Genomic DNA, 17,998 nt, shown 5'->3' with positions numbered 1-17,998 from the left:
GTTGAATGCAGACATTGTGATTAATATTATTGAGCCCAACAGCCTACCTGCAGTGACGGACACTTAGCTGCAATCCACACGAGATAAGACGTGAGCAAATAGAGAATTCCTCTTTGACTATTCTAAGTTAATGTTGTTAATCAGATGAAAACATTTTACATTTGGTCATTTTAAATCACTGACCTCTTTATTGTTAGTCTTTTTCACTGAAACACTGAATGACCAATAATGTCTCATGTACAACCACCAGCCAAAAAACTGAAAGGGGCAGACATTCTGGATTTCTTTTCTAGAGTCATGTGTATGACAACAATATTCTAATGCCATTATATACTTCTAAAAAATATATTTTACTTTGACTTTTACATGTTTTTTGTTTGGCTATTACAGTTGAAGTCAGAAGTTTACACACACCGTAGCATTTATACAATACAAATACATTTAAACTCAGCTTTTCACAATTCCTGACATTTAATCGTAGAAAACATTCCCTGTCTTAGATCAGTTAGGATCACTACTTTATTTTAAGATTGTGAAATGTCAGAATAATAGTAGAAAGAATTATTAATTTCTTCACGTTCCCAGTGGGTCAGAAGTTTACATACACTTTGTTAGTATTTGGTAGCATTGCCTTTAAATTATTTAATTTGGGTCAAACTTTTTGGGTAGCCTTCCACAAGCTTCTCACAATAAGTTGCTGGAATTTTGGCCCATTCCTCCAGACAGAACTGGTGTAACGGAGTCAGGTTTGTAGGCCTCCTTACTCGCACATGCTTTTTCAGTTTTGCCCACAAATTTTCTATCGGATTGAGGTCAGGGCTTTCTGATGGCCACTCCAGTACCTTGCGTCTAAACTTCCTGGCTGATGTCTTGAGATGTTGCTTCAATATATCACATTTAAAAGTCTACCTGTTTCCTCCAGCATCTTCACAAGGTTCTTTGCTGTTGTTCTGGGCTTGATTTGCATTTTTCGCACCAAACTACATTCATCTCTAGGAGACAGAACGCATCTCCTTCCTGAGCGGTATGATGGCTATGTAGACACATGGTGTTTATACTTGCGTACTATTGTTTGTACAGACGAATGTGGTACCTTCAGGCATTTGGAAATGGCTCCCAAGGATGAAACAGACTTGTGGAAGTCTAAAAAATATTTTTCTGAGGTCTTGGCTGATTTCTTTTGATTTTCCCATGATGTCAAGCAAAGAGGCACTGAGTTTGAAGGTAGGCCTTTAAAATACTTCCACAGGTACACATCCAATTCAGTACACCTCCTATCAGAAGCTATTTGTCTAAAGGCTTGACATCATTTTCTGGAATTTTCCAAGCTGCTTAAAGGCACAACTTGTGTATGTACGTTTCTGACTGACAGGAATTGTGATATAGTCAATTAAAAGTCAAACAATCTGTCTGTAACCAATTGTTGGAAAAATTACTCATGTCATGCACAAAGTAGATGTCCTAAATGACTATATAAACTATACTATCCACACACATCCCACCGAGAGTGAGAACCACATTATAGTGACAACGAGAAGGTTAAGCCAACTTAACTCCATCCCCCCTAGCAACCGGGCCAAGTGGAAGCATGACTGGTATCACTCAGCACGCCCTGGATTCGAACTTGCGACTCCAGGTGTGGTAGCCAGCGTCTTTACTTGCTGAGCTACCCAGGCCCCCATTCTATCTTGTTTCTGAACCACAATCTAAATTGAGCAATTCTGTGATTTGGTGACTAAATACAGCCATTTGGCTCTTTAATGTTTTCATTTAGGAGTCATCGGCTCTTAAGTCATTTTTTTTGTCTGGAGTCCTGAGATGGAGTCCCTGCAAATACTTGGGTCACGTGACTTTGTATTAAACTCTGTCATCATTTCACAATCTTATTTTTAAAGAAGCATGGCAGCATTGTTAAATCTTAAATCTTTAAGCCATCCCAGATGTGTAAGACTTCAGCAGAAATTAAATGAAGATTTTTTATAAGCAGATTTCGGCTCTGATGTCCATCCAATGCATGTAAATGGGTTCCATCAGGCTGCTGACTGTTCGATGGTCCAAAAGGCATCTTTAAGCAGCATACAAGTAATCCACATGACTCCAGTTGATCAGTTAATGTATTCTGAAGCAAATTGATAAGTTTTTGTGTAAACTATTCCTTTAAGCCCAAAGTATACTTCAGTCAGATGCGGACACTCACAGGACGCATAACGCAAATCTCGTCATCAGCAGAGTACTGATCTAAATGGAGTGCTGTAACTTGAAAGTGTGGCGGAAAGGTCTACCCCTCCAGGTCGTCATTGTCGCCTCACCTCTTAGGGCCACCCTTCAGCCAGACTCGCAACGGGAGTTGGGCAAGAGAGCGAGAAGAGGTGCATAATTAATATGCCTCGTTCTGACAGCGGTGAATGATGCACACCTAATGTGAATAATACTTAAATTGCTGCTGTCTTTAAAATGCAAAGCGCACCACTTCTCTGGGAGCCGGCTTCAAATCTCCATGTGTGCACACACTGGCATCCTCACACTGCCAGGACCAGAGCTGGGAGGGTTCGGACAAGATGATGCGCCGCAGGACCCGCACCTCCACCGTTTGAAAGTAGGCCTTAAAATACATCCACAGGTACACATCCAATTCAGTACACCTCCTATCAGAAGCTAATTGGCTAATTGTCAAATGGCTTGACATAATTTTCTGACTGAGAGGCACAGTTAACTGTATGTAAACTGTATATGTAAACTTCTGACTTCAACTGTATATTCAATTTAGATTAATGGTAGTGGTGATGTGTGTGGCATATCTATTTCGGAAAAAAATTATACAATAATTCTTCTGTTTAATATGCACATTTGCATTCATACATGGTTGCTACATTTTAGTTTTGATTATGTCATTTTGGGGTGTAAAAATGCATCAATGCACTGCAGTGCATCAATCTAACAAAGACATTTAGATGCATCGATTACAGTGATACTCTTGATAGTGAATGTTACAAAGAATAGGGAGCGATTTCAGACTGTTTGATTTGATTACAGTCACCTGTGATTGGTTATTGACACGCGGCAGCCACGAAAAAATTCTTAAATGTTTTTTCTAGTAGTTTGATCCAATGCGACCGAATTCTCATAAGCGAGCTTGACCAGCGGAGGCACCTCCATTTAGCTGCCTACCTGGCACCTATCTCTCGATCCTGAAATGAACTCACCATTACCACATCCCATGTATAACCACCTAAAATGTATATTTTTCATTCTATGACCACGGTTTACCATCTGTTTGTGTGTGTTTGCATCAAGTCATTATGTTGCATTAGACATCATGTTATCTTTCATTCATTTTGGATATATATAACACATCTATGTATCACGTTATGTCTATTTGTAACATATTCCTATGAATAATGCATATCTCATACTGGCTCATACTTGTATATAAGGCATTAGTCGGCCAGCTTCCTCAATATATGAATAGCTTAATAACTTTTAATATTCAAGGGTATAATCTACGTTCAAGTAGATATATTCTTTTAAATGTTCCTTTAATGAAGACAGAGTTTGGAAAAACTGCTTTTATTTATAGTGCATCAGCTGCTTGGAATGAGATCCAAAGTTCATTGAAACTTGATGTACTTATTGAGTTCAAGTTACATTTAAACAAATTATTCAAATCTGTCTGCACTTGCTCTTAACGTTTAATCTTGTTTTATTGTTGTATATGTGTGTGTTGTGTAATCTGTTTTATGTAGTTATGTATATTGTGTGTTCATACCTTGGCCAGGGCTCACTTGTAAATGAGATATTTATCTCAATGTGATTATTTCCCTGGTTAAATAAAGATTAAAGAAAGAAATATCATGCAATGCATTTTGTTAATATATGCAGCCACACATACAAGTCAAACCTCCTTGGTCAATACATCAGTGACTCTAGCGCTATAGTATATTTTAATATTCTAGTATGTTTTTATATATCATTCAATATTTTAGTATGTTTTTATATATCAAAATACTTATATGAGTTTCCAGGCCTTTGAGTGAGCCAGGAGAGAGCATATGAGGTTACTAAAAGTGTTGATACTGCAGAGAACACAAAGAATGGTATTTAACGCCATGGAAATCTAGGCCCGCGGACGGGCCCTTAAATGTACAAAATAAAAGTATGCGATAAACAAAACAGCTGTGTGTTACATTGGTACACATGCCACATATCTTTGAAAGCTACATTTCTTGATTTTCTATTGATAGAAACCATTTTAAGATACAATCACAACAGCAGGTACAATCTATATCTTAGTCAGACCACCAACATATAAACAACCAATAACAAAATTTAGGCAACTCACCTATGATGCCTCATAGTTGTACACTGAGCCATAACTTCCCGACAAAAACGGTGTTGTTTCATTGTCAAATGTCCAAATGATCAAATCAAGTAAAATGTTTAGTCCAAATCACATTATTACATCAATAAATATCCACAGACTCTTGTTGCATAATTTCAAAGCACCTGGCAGCTGTGCCTAATCTTTCACATATTACCGTAATAACTTCAGTTCAGATGTAAACATTTCCTATATCCGGTATCAAAATGGAAGCACGCACTCTGACCTTTCGATTGACACCTCATTTGACCCAATAGGAGCTTCCATGTCCTGTCCACAGCCTTCAATACCCAACCACCATCTGTGTCGAGTGTAAGGGCATACCCACTTTCCTTTGTTTACTGATCAAACCAATTACATTGAAGAGTGGAAATGACTGACGCATCGTATAGCCAATGAAATTCTGAAAACAGTGATATGTGGCTTTAGTGGAACGATTAGAGGACGGCTCTGTTATTCCTGTGCGCAAAGTTTCCTCGAGTTTACCCACTGCTGTAGCCTCCACGCGTAAATGCATGCAGAGCTGCTTTGGAACTGTTTACACATTTGGCGATTTAAATATGGTGAAACGGACGCGAAAAACAGGATTTTCACCCCAGGATGTGATATAAGAAGGCATTCATTGTCAAAATTCTGAGTTTGGAGATGAAATTTCTGAAAACAATACGGATGATTCAGAGGCAGATGGAGAGATGAGACATGGCTCTGGACAAGTAAGTGTTTTCTTGTGTTTATAACATATATTACTGTATATTCCGCATAAATAAGCTTTAGTTTGAATAATGAATACACATTTTGTAATTACCCTTTGTCGTGTGTTTCCTCAGTGAGTGTTTGAACCGTTTGTGGGTGTTTTTAGTTCATTGTTTGTTTCAGATCTATTGACATGCTATATAGATGTTTTGTATAGTTACTGTAAATATATATATATATATAGTAAATAAATCAATAAATATAAGTTGAAAATAAGAATATATGTTGTGTTTGAGAGTCTACTTGTTACAATGCGGGGAGGTGGGGGAGGTGGGGGAGGTGTAGGGCCATCTATTTGTTACAATGCTGAATTCATGGGGGAGGCGTAGGCCCATCTCTTTGTTCCATAGTACATTGGCAAAGTATACAGTATTTACAGTAAATATACATACAATAATACATATTTACACACTCGAAAAGAAAAACTAATATATATATATATATATATATATATAGAATACAGAAAAGATGGAAAAGTTGTGTCTAGCTTTGTAAATTACATTTATTTATTATCCCCCACTCAGCAAGCGGCCACATAAAGTGGAGCAGCAGGACAGCACCTCATCAAGAGAGGAGGGCTTTCAGAGAGACACTTGCTGAGGAGCTGGCAGAGTTGGGGTCTCAATCCACAGCCAGACCCGTATCTCCTGCTCCACGTAAGAGCACATCACAGGCCGTTGCACATCACCAAATCTTGCACCGCTGGTCGTCTGAAGTGCAGGCAGTGTCATGCAAAGACACCAGTGAAGTACTCTCCTGTGTTGTGCCTATGTGCTTTGTACACAAATGTGACTGCTACAATGACTGGCATGTTGCTAGAAACATGTACAATTTTATAATGGTTTGTAAATACTTTATGTAAAAATTAATGTAAATAGTTTGTTGTGTATTTTTTATATAAACAAATTGTCCACCATAGCACTAGTTTTGACTCTTTTATATGCACAACATTTAGTTTCAAGAAGGGAAAAGGCACTCTAATGTGTTTATGCATCAGTTACTCTGTGTCAGCAAAACTAATAGTGGATCTGGATATGGAATATGATAGCTCTAAGTGTCATCTTTCATTAGAGCCCAAAATTATGACTGTACGTTGAAGCGTTCAAAAGTTGCAGCCTTTTTGTCCTAGGTTTCCAAAGTGTCCTTTTGGAGTATCCAAAAGGCACTTTTGTAAAACGCCTGGGTGTACCCTTAGAAAAACATGTGTAAAATATTCATTTTTTATGATATTGTTATAACATTTGAACTTGGACTAGGTAAGGCTTCATGCTGTGATCCCATTGTGTTCTCAAGCTAATAGCTACAAGTTATAGTCATCTGCAGGCATCTGTATGCAAAACAAATTTCAGGCGGAAAAAAAAAACTTCTATTTCATTGTGTTCAAACTTCTATTACTCAGAATCAGTAGCACTTACAGTAATTCTGACTGCTGGAGAAAAAACTTCAGAGTGTCCCCTTTCAAATGTGACCAAAACCATGCATGTACTCCAAACGGTTCAAGAACAGCTTTAAATTTACTTTGGGTATGCCTTGATTAGGCGTTTTAGGCTAATTTTACAGGATTGGGAAGAGGATAACCTTGAAAAACAAGTGTATTTCTTCAAAAACAAAAAGTGTTTCTGTTAATCAATAGTACACTGATGAGAATCCTTGGTGTGCTGGTATGTATCTTTTCAAAGATACTTTTAATCAGTTATATGAATGGTGTCTTGTTTTAATAAGCTAAATGTATTATAATTTTGCAGCTGGTGTTTTCTTTCAAATAACAATGTGTATGAACAAACAAGGCTGCCCATTGAGAGAATGTGCTGAAAATGCAGGAAAAAGATAAAAAGTATTTGATGGAGACATGGCTGTTTACGCAGATGTTTCTAGGAGTTGATGTACTCTGTCCATGAACTGTAACATGAGGTCAAGTTATGAGAGGCTACCAAAGATATATGTTTCTTTTTCTTTTTAATAGATAGACGAGGGATCTCCCACCAATATTTAATTAACAAAGGACGTAGAACATATTGGTGGGAAAGAGACAAGGCAGTGACCTCATGCGTCAGAGACAGTGGGTAACAAGATAACAAAAAAGGTATATAACTGAGAACTTAGAAAAATGAGTCAGAACGGACAGCTGGTCGGTCTCATGTTTGTTGGTGTTCAATAAACTACAATTTTGGCATCTGGAACTCAAGACTCAAGAGTTTTCTTACAACTTAGAGAGATTCATCGCGATATTCCACGACATATCTTTGGCGCCCAACTCGTGGGGCTGGCATTGAGGTCAAGGGGGCAGAGGTCGCTGGTGGAACGGCTTGCACGAATCGCACAGAAACACCGGCGCCAGAAACTGAGGTAAGCATCTTTGCTTAAGGTGTTTTTGTGTGATCTGTGGTAGCGAGTCCCGGTAAGTGGCTTCCCTAAGACTTTTGCCAGTCCGAACATAGAATAATTAGAACTAATTGGCTAAAATAGAGATGAGTTCCAGATTTCAAAGAATTTGGGGTGGGAATGTTATTTAAAGAAGTCGAGAAGCGACTGAATGTTTTTTAAAGAAGTCGAGAAGCGACTGAATGTTTTTTAAAGAAGTCGAGAAGCGACTGAATGTTTTTTAAAGAAGTCGAGAAGCGACTGAATGTTATTTAAAGAAGTCGAGAAGCGACTGAATGTTATTTAAAGAAGTCGAGAAGCGACTGAACGTTATTTAAAGAAGTCGAGAAGCGACCAAAAGTTATTAAAAAGTCGAGAAGCGACTAAAAAAAGAGTTGAGAAGCAACTCTGGGCCTGGAGGTGAGTCGAGAAGCGACGACGCGTGAAAATTCCCGGTTAGGTGCATTTATTCAAGGTTTGGCCAAGAAGTGGCAGAGAAAATCCTGTACAGGTGAAAATCCTAACTCGGGTGGTTCAAATTCGCGTAAAATTCCTCCAGGTGTTAGATTTAGTTATTTATTGAAGTGTTTGACGGAACCCGGACTGTGTAGAAAACGGGGAAATGTTGAACTATGTGCATGTTTGAGATAATGAATAATGTGCATGACTAACTATGTTGTTGGTGCATGTGTGCTTGCGGTACTAAACGCGCTGTTTTTGTGTTTATTCAAATGCATGATTGCAGTGTTGATGATGTATTGTGTGCAGAGGCAGAATAATACAGAGAATCAGGTGCACAAAGGAAATGCTAAATGAGAGCAAAAGTGGAAAATTAATTGAAACAGTGAATTGAATAAAACAATTGTTGAAAAAGTATAAAGATGCAAAATGGCACCTGCTTCTCTGACATCTCCTTGCCTTGCTCTCACTCACTTGTCAGCTGAACGGACAGCTCTGTGAGTGAGGGGAAGGGGAGCTTAAGAAGACAAAAAATAGAATAATTGGGAAAAAGATAAAGAAAAGGCAAAATGTTTTCCATTGCAGTGAACAAGACTAGAGAAAAATGCAGAGACAAGCGAGTTTTGTAAAGTCTGGAGATCAACGCAGATCTGAAGAGTGGGAGAGAGAATTGGAGAATACACTGATAGAGTCAAAAGGGGATCAGTGATCATTTTTGGAAAGAATCAGAGTATATGTATTATACAGGGCAGGGGAGGAAGTTAACTAAGAGAGAGAAAAAAAAAAGAAAAAAAAGGAACTGGTGAAGGGTCTGATTAAATAGTAAACTTAGCGGAGACCGTACAAGAATGGCTGTTTGTTGAATGGAAAGAAATTGCAGCAGGTAACATTTCTCTCTCATACAGTACGCTAGAGACTGAGTGCTGTGAAGATCTGTAGGGGAGGGGCTGCTAGAGCGAGAAATGGGAGCTGTAAGGGGAGGGCTGTGAGCATGCACAGTAACAGAGAGACTTTTTTTTCCTTGTCTCAGTTTTCCTCATGAAACAGAAATCATAATGTGGAAATAAGCTGTTACTGAATTTGAGAGGAGACTAACTGAGAGGAGAAAATAAATAGAATTAAAAAGATTAATAATAAAAACACAGGGAATTAGTGATCATTTCTGGAGTTATGAACAAATTAAATAAAGTCCAACATTTAAAGGTGAGTTTTAATAGAGAAAGGAGAATTAGCACCCATGTAGAAATTGTCTTGAACAGAGACCCAAAATGGGTGTGACAGCTGTGGGTGGAATATAAAAATAATTAACAGATATAGCAATCAACCGCTGTAATTAATGAGTGTTTTTATGGAAATAAAAGTGAGAGAGGCATAATAAGAGGAGAGCAAAAGGAGGGGCAGAAGTAATAGGTTTGTTTTAGAATAGTATTTTTTGAGAGCTCTGTGTTTATAAAGGCCTTGTGTTTGTAAAAGTGTGAAATGTTCTGTGTTTGTGAGAGTTTGTGTGTCTGTGTGTGAAATTATGGGAAGTATCACTGAAGTGTGATTACGTATGGATGTGTATATGAGCCCTATAAATAAAGGGACACAGAGTGTATGTTGTATGAGCCCTATAAATATCCATCCAGATAGAGAGGTTGATCATTTGCTGCATAACTAATGAGGAGTATGTATGAAATTTACATAAAAGAAAATCTATTTAGACTATTTTCATCAATATAAGAGGCAGAAGAGATCTGATGATTAAAAACAAAGAGGGAACTTAATAAATATTCTGGTTGTAGAATGAAAACTAATGATAAAAATATATGTGTATGTCTGTGTAAATGTGTGTGTGTGTGTGTGTGTGTGTGTGTGTGTGTGTGTGTGTGTATGTATAAGGATAAATATAATACAGTATAAACAAACAAATAGCTGTAAAACAAAAATGTGCATGAAATCAAAAAGTTAACTCTTAGCGGACTGGACAATGTTTATTATTGGGCTGTTTTTTTCATGCCATGAATGAAGCCTGCAGTAAGATTAACTAAACTGAGAGCTGTTGAATGGACATGTGTCAGAACATAACTCTTTTCATATCAAAGTGATGAGTAAGAATATTTAGATTATAAAAAAGTGATCACTTTAAAGTGATTGAATTGCATTTGGGAAATCACATTATCTGGACAAACAATAAAGCTTTGAGTCGAGTGTATTGCGTTAAACTAAAGTTAAATAAGTAATTGTATTTTAAACCAAGGTTGTATTTAAGATAAGTGTTGTTATATTCAAGCAAATGGCAAAAGAGGACCAAAGATATGATAAAATAAGAAAACTATATTTTGTATCTTATGCAGTAAACCTTAAATGTGAAAACTTCATATTCGTGTGTCCGTTTTATGTTCTGTCTGGTCCAGTTTATGAGAGAATAATATTTTAACATTATTAAATTAAACACTAGAAAGTTATTTTTGATTTTTCTATGATTTTAAAAATGTCTGGAGAACAATTTAAATGTGAGTGCAGCGTTGTCAGTGTAAACTTGATCAACCAACAAAAGATAGGCAGAGATTTGTTATTTTTGTTAGGGACTGTCTGATGAAGGCATTGAGGATGACTTTGAGGGGAAACAGGCCTCTCTTGATGTCTTCAGACAGACAGAAAGGGGCCCCGACTTTAGAAAAAGACAGATAGCAGATAGATAGATATTTTGTTTTTATTTTATTTATTTTTTGTTTAGTATACACAGAATAGGTCTTGGTTGATCGTGGATACACTGAGAAGCTGCATTTGAGACTAAAATTAAAGGAAAATAAATTTAAGAATGATTTGGATCATTTAAACATTGGTCTTGGGGGCGGGTGAAGCCCATGGAGAAAGGTTAAGATTAAATTAAACATCATAACTTCCTCATATATGAATGTTAATAACTTCATATTCATGTGTCTATTCTGTGTTTCATTGGTTATTATTATGTGTGTTGTTTCACTATCTCATTCTGGAACTAGTTTCTCCCCATTGCAGATGGCTGAGAAAGATGATTTTATAGAAGTTACTAATGCTGCAGGAGGAAATCAGGACACAAAGAAGATTGAAAATGATGTGACTGATCTGATATATCCTCCTGTGCTCATTACTGCTGGTAATCATTATTGATTTGCCATTTATAATGTGGATTCAAATTTCTCTGGAAAAGTTTATTTCAGTCCTATACGATCACTTTATGATTTTCCAGAATGCCATCAATGGGGTTCAATGCCGTGTCTAAATTAATGCCATCAATGGGGTTTAATGCCCGTGTCTAAATTGTTCTGAGGGTCTAAATTTAAATCCAGCAGCTAACCACTGATTTATTGATTTGAAGAGTAAATATTACAAACATATGGCAAAGTTATAGAGTTACCTATTGGATTGGTTACTCCCCCAAATTTTCCAGAGAGTACCCTCATAATAAAGAAATAAAAAACAAAAGGAGCTTAGTGGGTGCTACAAAGTGCTGATTGTCTATTTCTATTACTACTATTTTAGTTTGCCATAGTTAATACATGAAAGTGTAATTTTAGAGGTATAATAGTGATAACTGTTAAAAGATGATGAAACATTTGGATAAAAAAAAAAAATAATAAATAAATAAATAAATAAATAATGTAAGAGTCATGAGAAATTAAAAGTACGTAGTGTATCTTACTGAGTAATTATTTCAAAACACAAGAAAAGAGATATGTTTTTAGATATGTTTGTCTTTAATACTTTATTATGTTTAAACTTTTACTTACTTTTCTGTTAGTTTAAAAACTTGATTTATATTATTTTATTAGATAGAATGGAAGTTCCTTCACCTGAGAAAGTGTAAGAAATGGAGAAAGTAGTAATAATAAATTATTACTTAATAATAAAAAAGGGATTATAATATATTAATAATAATAATAATATAGGTGTTATAAATGTAAAGCTCTGCATGAATAAGAAGGCTAGAATAAGTTGAATTGATTATATAGAGAATATCGAAAAAGACATTGTGTTCTGTTTTATGAAAGCTTAGAAGGTTATTTGTATGTTGTTTGAATGAAGTAAGTTGAGAGTATTTTTTATTTTTTTTGTTTGTTTTTAAATGGTGTGAGATGAGAAAGTTTGAAAGCAGTTAATATAATCAGTTATTATAAATATCACTATTTTTACTGTTGAAGAATAAATTAAATATATTATTGTGAGATTGTAAAATGAAAAAAAAAAAAAGAAATAGCTGTAATGAGATTAGAAACAGTGTGAGGGAGAGGAATGCCCCCTTCTCACTCTCAGTCTAAAATTGATGTGTCTGCTTGAAACAGAAACACAAGAGCAGATTTTGAAGAAATACCTATAAGTTGTTTTATTTTATTTTGATTTTATTTTTATATGTAAAATTATGTGCCTTGACAATAATGTTAGATAGAGTGATACGAAGGAGTTCAAACAGCTCTCCTCATCAATGATTAAAGATTGTAAATATTCAGATGGCAAACTAAAGTTAAAGGTTTATACTGAAGACAACAGATTAAGTTGAAAATTCATCTAAAAGAATAAATGTAGGTTCAAAAACTATCTAGAGACTATTATTGAATTAAGGTGATGTTTTTAAATTAAGCTTCCTAGAAGCTTGACAGGGGTTTGATCTGATGTTAGTCCCCACCATGATACATAGTTTTGTGTAACATTTGCTAAAGTAGCAGAAATAAAACCTGAATGGAAATTAATTATAATGAGTTCAATTTTAGCATATTTTACTTTTACTTTGGACAATTTTAATAGATTGATGAATTTTTAATAATGCTTTTTTTTTTTTTAATTTAACCATGTTTTGAATTGTCTCCATATTTAAGCATTTGTAGATGTTCCATTGGCTGTGTCGGTTCTCTGGTGATACTCCCTGAAAAAGAAAATATCTGTTTACTGATACCAAATTATTACGGATTGAGGACTGACCAGTATCAAGACCAGGGGCAAGAGGTGACGACCCAATGACGGGTAAGACTTGACAATGGCGTCACCGCCCAAGAAGGTTTGAAAGGGTTTTAAGGGGTGGATAAATGCTGCATTTTAATAACCGCTTTACTAAAATAACTTATCACAGTGTTAAATACCAAGCATTCTGTCACTGTGTTGTCAGGGATCATACCCTGTGTAGAGGATTATTTATAGATTGGTTTTGGGGGTAAAGTTTTGAGAACCGTTGCAGACAAAGGAGTGCTTGACTTTATATAGAAGTATTAAACAAACATGGGAATGTTTGTATGATAATGAATTTAGACTGGAAGATGATTTATTACTTTTACTTATGCTTTAATTGAACTCATGTACATTGTAAAAGTAATGAAGAATGGAAAAGATACATGGTGGTGACTAAAGATTAAGATTGCTTGTCTTGTTTGTTTGTAACAATATAAATGGAATTAATTAAGAAATAGGGTGCAGGGTTGGCTACAATTGGTATAATAATTGAAAAAACAATTCTTGAGAGGGAATAATATTATATTGTGTGTTACCATTGATTAAATAATTATGTAAAAAACCAGATGAAGTACTGATCAATGTAAATGGCCCAATGCAACAGAAAGACCAAACTGGGAGGAAATTGATTCCTCCAATGATATGTTATATATTTGATAATTCTTTTTTGATTTAATATTCTGAATTACTCTGATATAGTCTGAAACTATGAAAAACAGCTTAGCTTGCAGGGAAAATTAATTAATGTGATACAGACATTGAGAGTCCTTGGGAAACAGGAGGAAATGAAATGTATGTGATAAGTGAATGAGTAGGGAGTTTTAAGATAAGGAACACCTGTGGTAGTTTACCTCCTCTGTGGAGAATTATAGCCTTTTTGTGAATTACCCTTTCTGTGAATGACCATGAAAAATGTTGTGTATAGATAATAAAGGGATGATCTAATGTTTTTAATTGGAACAAAGTCAGGCTATGCCTGGCTCCTGCCTGGAGGAGGCAGAGGACCCATGTGTTATTTAGTGCTAGAAATGAGATGCAACAAATGTGTGTGTAGCAAATGACTCTAATAAGGGAAATCATTTAATATATTAATCAAATGAATGCAGAAAGTAATGATTGTTAGTTAATATAAAACATGTAACCATATGAGGTGATTACAGTGTTCTTTATGCATATAAAATGAAATGGTCATGCTGGTGCCATCATTGAAGCAAGTTAGGACAGGATGACCCGCTGAAGGAGAGAAGGTGGAAAACAATTGCGGCCTACAATACCAATGAATAAGAAAGACATAATAATATGGATGTTATTACTGACATACTTGGGACAAGTGTTGCCCCCAATGACGGGGCCTACCAGAGAAACGTCCCAAGGACCAGGATCACCAGATGAACAATTCTAAGAAAGCATACTGCAGAGTGGGTTCCCTACAATCAGCCTTGGGGATCTTGGATGGCCTTTCCAATGAAGCTGACCTAAAATGAAATACTCCAGAATGTGAATTAAGAAAGTACAGAGCACTTGACGGACTGTATTGAAGAAACTATGAATATGGACTTCCCAACGATGAATACGAGGCAAGATTCAGACAAAGAAGAGCAGCAAGCACAAAAACAAGAACCCGAGGAAGAAGAAGATCAGCAGGAAACGGCTACAGAATCTGAAGAAAGTGCAGAGGAGATAGAACAACGACAAACGAACATAGGGGAAGAGCACACTGAGGAAGAGGCAGAAGGACTTGCCGCAGTAGAGCAGGAAAGCATAGAAAGTGAGACGGAAGTACATGTCACAGAAGAACAGGACCAAGAAGGTGAAGAAGGAGAAAGACAAGAAGAAAGTGATCGTCCTGCTGAAACAGATTCAGAAGCAACTGAAGGAAATGAAACAGGCCAACAAGCGCAGTTGTTCGAGGAAGAGTTGTGGCACATGGAGAAAGAATGGAAGCTCAAGGAGGTACTAGTGTTGATGATGCTGTTACTAACATATTTGGGACAGGTATTGCCTCCTATACAGGGCCTACCGGACAGGCAATCAAGGAAGGCCCAGACTCTCTAGGTGAAGGACTGTCACAACGACTATGGTATGATGAATTTCCTACAATTGACATCTCAGACCTTCAATATTATTCCCCCGAATGAGCAGAGACTAGATAACATAGCACGAGAAATCAGAAAGAAGTGAACGCCTGGATCACTAAACAAAGGTGAACCCGAAAAGCAAAGAATCTGGATAAGCAATTTGGCTAAGCAGAACAAACCGAAGAATCGGCCTCAAAAGACACCTGTCAAAATAATCACCCAAAGACTGAAAAAGCCAATAAATTTAGAAAATGATATGGAACCCATAGAGTCAGCAGGAACAGACGAACTATTACAATATGCAAATCAAAATGACTGGTATAAATGGGCCAGATATAAAGCTAAGCAAGCAAAAATGACAAACTGTGTAATGTGCTCACCCACTCCATTGAAAAAATTTGTAGTAGTCCAAAATCAGTATGATTATAAGCATTGCGCTGAGTATTATGCCAAAAAATGTGGTAAAACAGGGAGAACAGTGTTCTGCCCAACAGGATGTTTAGCATTATTGGGTCATCCGGAATATGATAAATATAATAAGATGATATGGTGGGGAGATGAAGGCAGAAAATTAGACAAATACGTGTGGATAATGAGAAAAAAGAAAGCCCATTATCATATAAATAAATCGTCAACTGGAGTATGAATGCTTTAACAAAACTAAAGAATGTAGGACAATTTAAGGGTAATTGTGCAGTAATATGGCATATAGATGATGAAATGTTTTTAATAATAATGCGATTAGGTTTAGATTTAGATTGCTGTACATACATACCAAATAATATATCCCCAGAAGGACCTTTTACCCAGGCTGATGAGGAAACTGCATGACTTGAGAAAGGAAGTTAAATCTAATGCAGGGAGAGATCAGCTGTTTGGACAATGGTTTGATGACCTTTTTGGGTCATGGAAGATTGGGCTAATGAAAATAGGTATAATGTTAGTAATAGGCTTGACCCTATTTGCTTTATTGTTTTGTTGTATTATACCCATTCTGAGATCAATAATGACTAGAACCGTAGCTAGAACCGTGGCTAAACAAATGGTAACTGTTTCAATGCTACCACCGGGGACAGGGCTAGAATCTAGATATTGTACCATTGGGCCAGGATTGGATGAACTTGATGAGATTTACTGAGAAGCAATCAAGAAAATAACAATGTAAGGGGAATTTTATTTTTGAACACTTTTCTCATGTTTTTGATAGTAAGGGAGACAGCAAGACTATTGTACTTTCATTTTACATAACAAAATAGGTAGCAACTCAAGAAAGGAGTTAGAGGGTGTTTTGTTTGTTATTTTTAACATGTTCCCCTATTACTCTCAATGTAACCAATTACTTATTACTTATTACTTATAATGATTGATGAAGTATATCTTTAGTACAATGTATCTAATCAAATAGAAGTAGTATTACTGATGATTATGTTTAAGCATAATATAACTATGAAGTAATTGCCAAGAGAAGACATGTGAGGGAGACATTTGAAGACAGGAGCGACGAGCACCTCAGTGCTTGGCTGCAAGAGCAAATAGACTCAACTGGTGGTTTAAAAACCAGCTGTCTGCTCCAACACATCACCAGATAGCTCCAGGCTACCGGAATTGTCTGTGAGTTCCTCTGGCAACGAAGGATGAATATTACTATGTTACTTTTTCTAGTGTTTTGTTAAGCATATATGTATACCTTCTACTTAATGGATAATCAATTGTACTCTACATCACGCAAGGCTTCACAGTTGCATGCATATGCTTATTACAAATGAGTTGATTTCTGTTTCCCACCCCCAGGAACAGTGATAGCTAGAGGACTGGGATCTTTTACTCTTTCCTAGTTAAGTGTGGAGGGAGATGTTTGGTCCCAAGTCCTGCAGAGTGCAGCCCCATAAAGATGGCATTGGATAGTGGACTGAGTAGCCTACTTTGGCTACATGATGATATGGGACAGGCTGGCTTGTGTGACTGCACTCTGGTTTGAGGAAAATAGAGTGTGAGACTTTTTTAAGTCTCAGAGGTGGGAATATATAGTATATTTTAATATTCTAGTATGTTTTAATATATCATTCAATATTTTAGTATGTTTTTATATATCAAAATACTTATATGAGTTTCCAGGCCTTTGAGTGAGCCAGGAGAGAGCATATGAGGTTACTAAAAGTGTTGATACTGCAGAGAACACAAAGAATGGTATATAACCTTGAAAAACAAGTGTATTTCTTCAAAAACAAAAAGTGTTTCTGTTAATCAATAGTACACTGATGAGAATCCTTGGTGTGCTGGTATGTATCTTTTCAAAGATACCTTTAATCAGTTATATGAATGGTGTCTTGTTTTAATAAGCTAAATGTATTATAATTTTGCAGCTGGTGTTTTCTTTCAAATAACAATGTGTATGAACAAACAAGGCTGCCCATTGAGAGAATGTGCTGAAAATGCAGGAAAAAGATAAAAAGTATTTGATGGAGACATGGCTGTTTACGTAGATGTTTCTAGGAGTTGATGTACTCTGTCCATGAACTGTAACATGAGGTCAAGTTATGAGAGGCTACCAAAGATATATGTTTCTTTTTCTTTTTAATAGATAGACGAGGGATCTCCCACCAATATTTAATTAACAAAGGACGTAGAACATATTGGTGGGAAAGAGACAAGGCAGTGACCTCATGCGTCAGAGACAGTGGGTAACAAGATAACAAAAAAGGTATATAACTGAGAACTTAGAAAAATGAGTCAGAACGGACAGCTGGCCGGTCTCATGTTTGTTGGTGTTCAATAAACTACAATTTTGGCATCTGGAACTCAAGACTCAAGAGTTTTCTTACAACTTAGAGAGATTCATCGCGATATTCCACGACAGCGCTTGAGCATTTGCTGTCTAAATTAGGAATGTTCAGTAAAAACTTTGAATCTTTCTTTGGAAGATCTTTGAAAATAATTAATTAATTCATAATTCCAAAATAATCTAATCCTGACCAAATTTCAGATTTCACAATGCATTGTAATT

General features: G+C 36.2%; 1 protein-coding gene across 1 annotated transcript in view; it reads right to left on the bottom strand.

Moving 5' to 3' along the window:
- Window positions 1–17,998, bottom strand: part of LOC127647465 (serine/threonine-protein kinase/endoribonuclease IRE1-like) — a 97,398-nt gene that overhangs the window by 16,519 nt on the left and 62,881 nt on the right. The window lies entirely within an intron of this gene.

This window comes from Xyrauchen texanus, chromosome 8 (genome assembly GCF_025860055.1).
Source record: "Xyrauchen texanus isolate HMW12.3.18 chromosome 8, RBS_HiC_50CHRs, whole genome shotgun sequence".
In the NCBI taxonomy this organism is placed as follows: Eukaryota; Metazoa; Chordata; class Actinopteri; order Cypriniformes; family Catostomidae; genus Xyrauchen; species Xyrauchen texanus.
The sequence above is the reverse complement of the archived record's forward strand: the minus strand, read 5'-3'. Positions and strand labels throughout refer to the sequence as shown.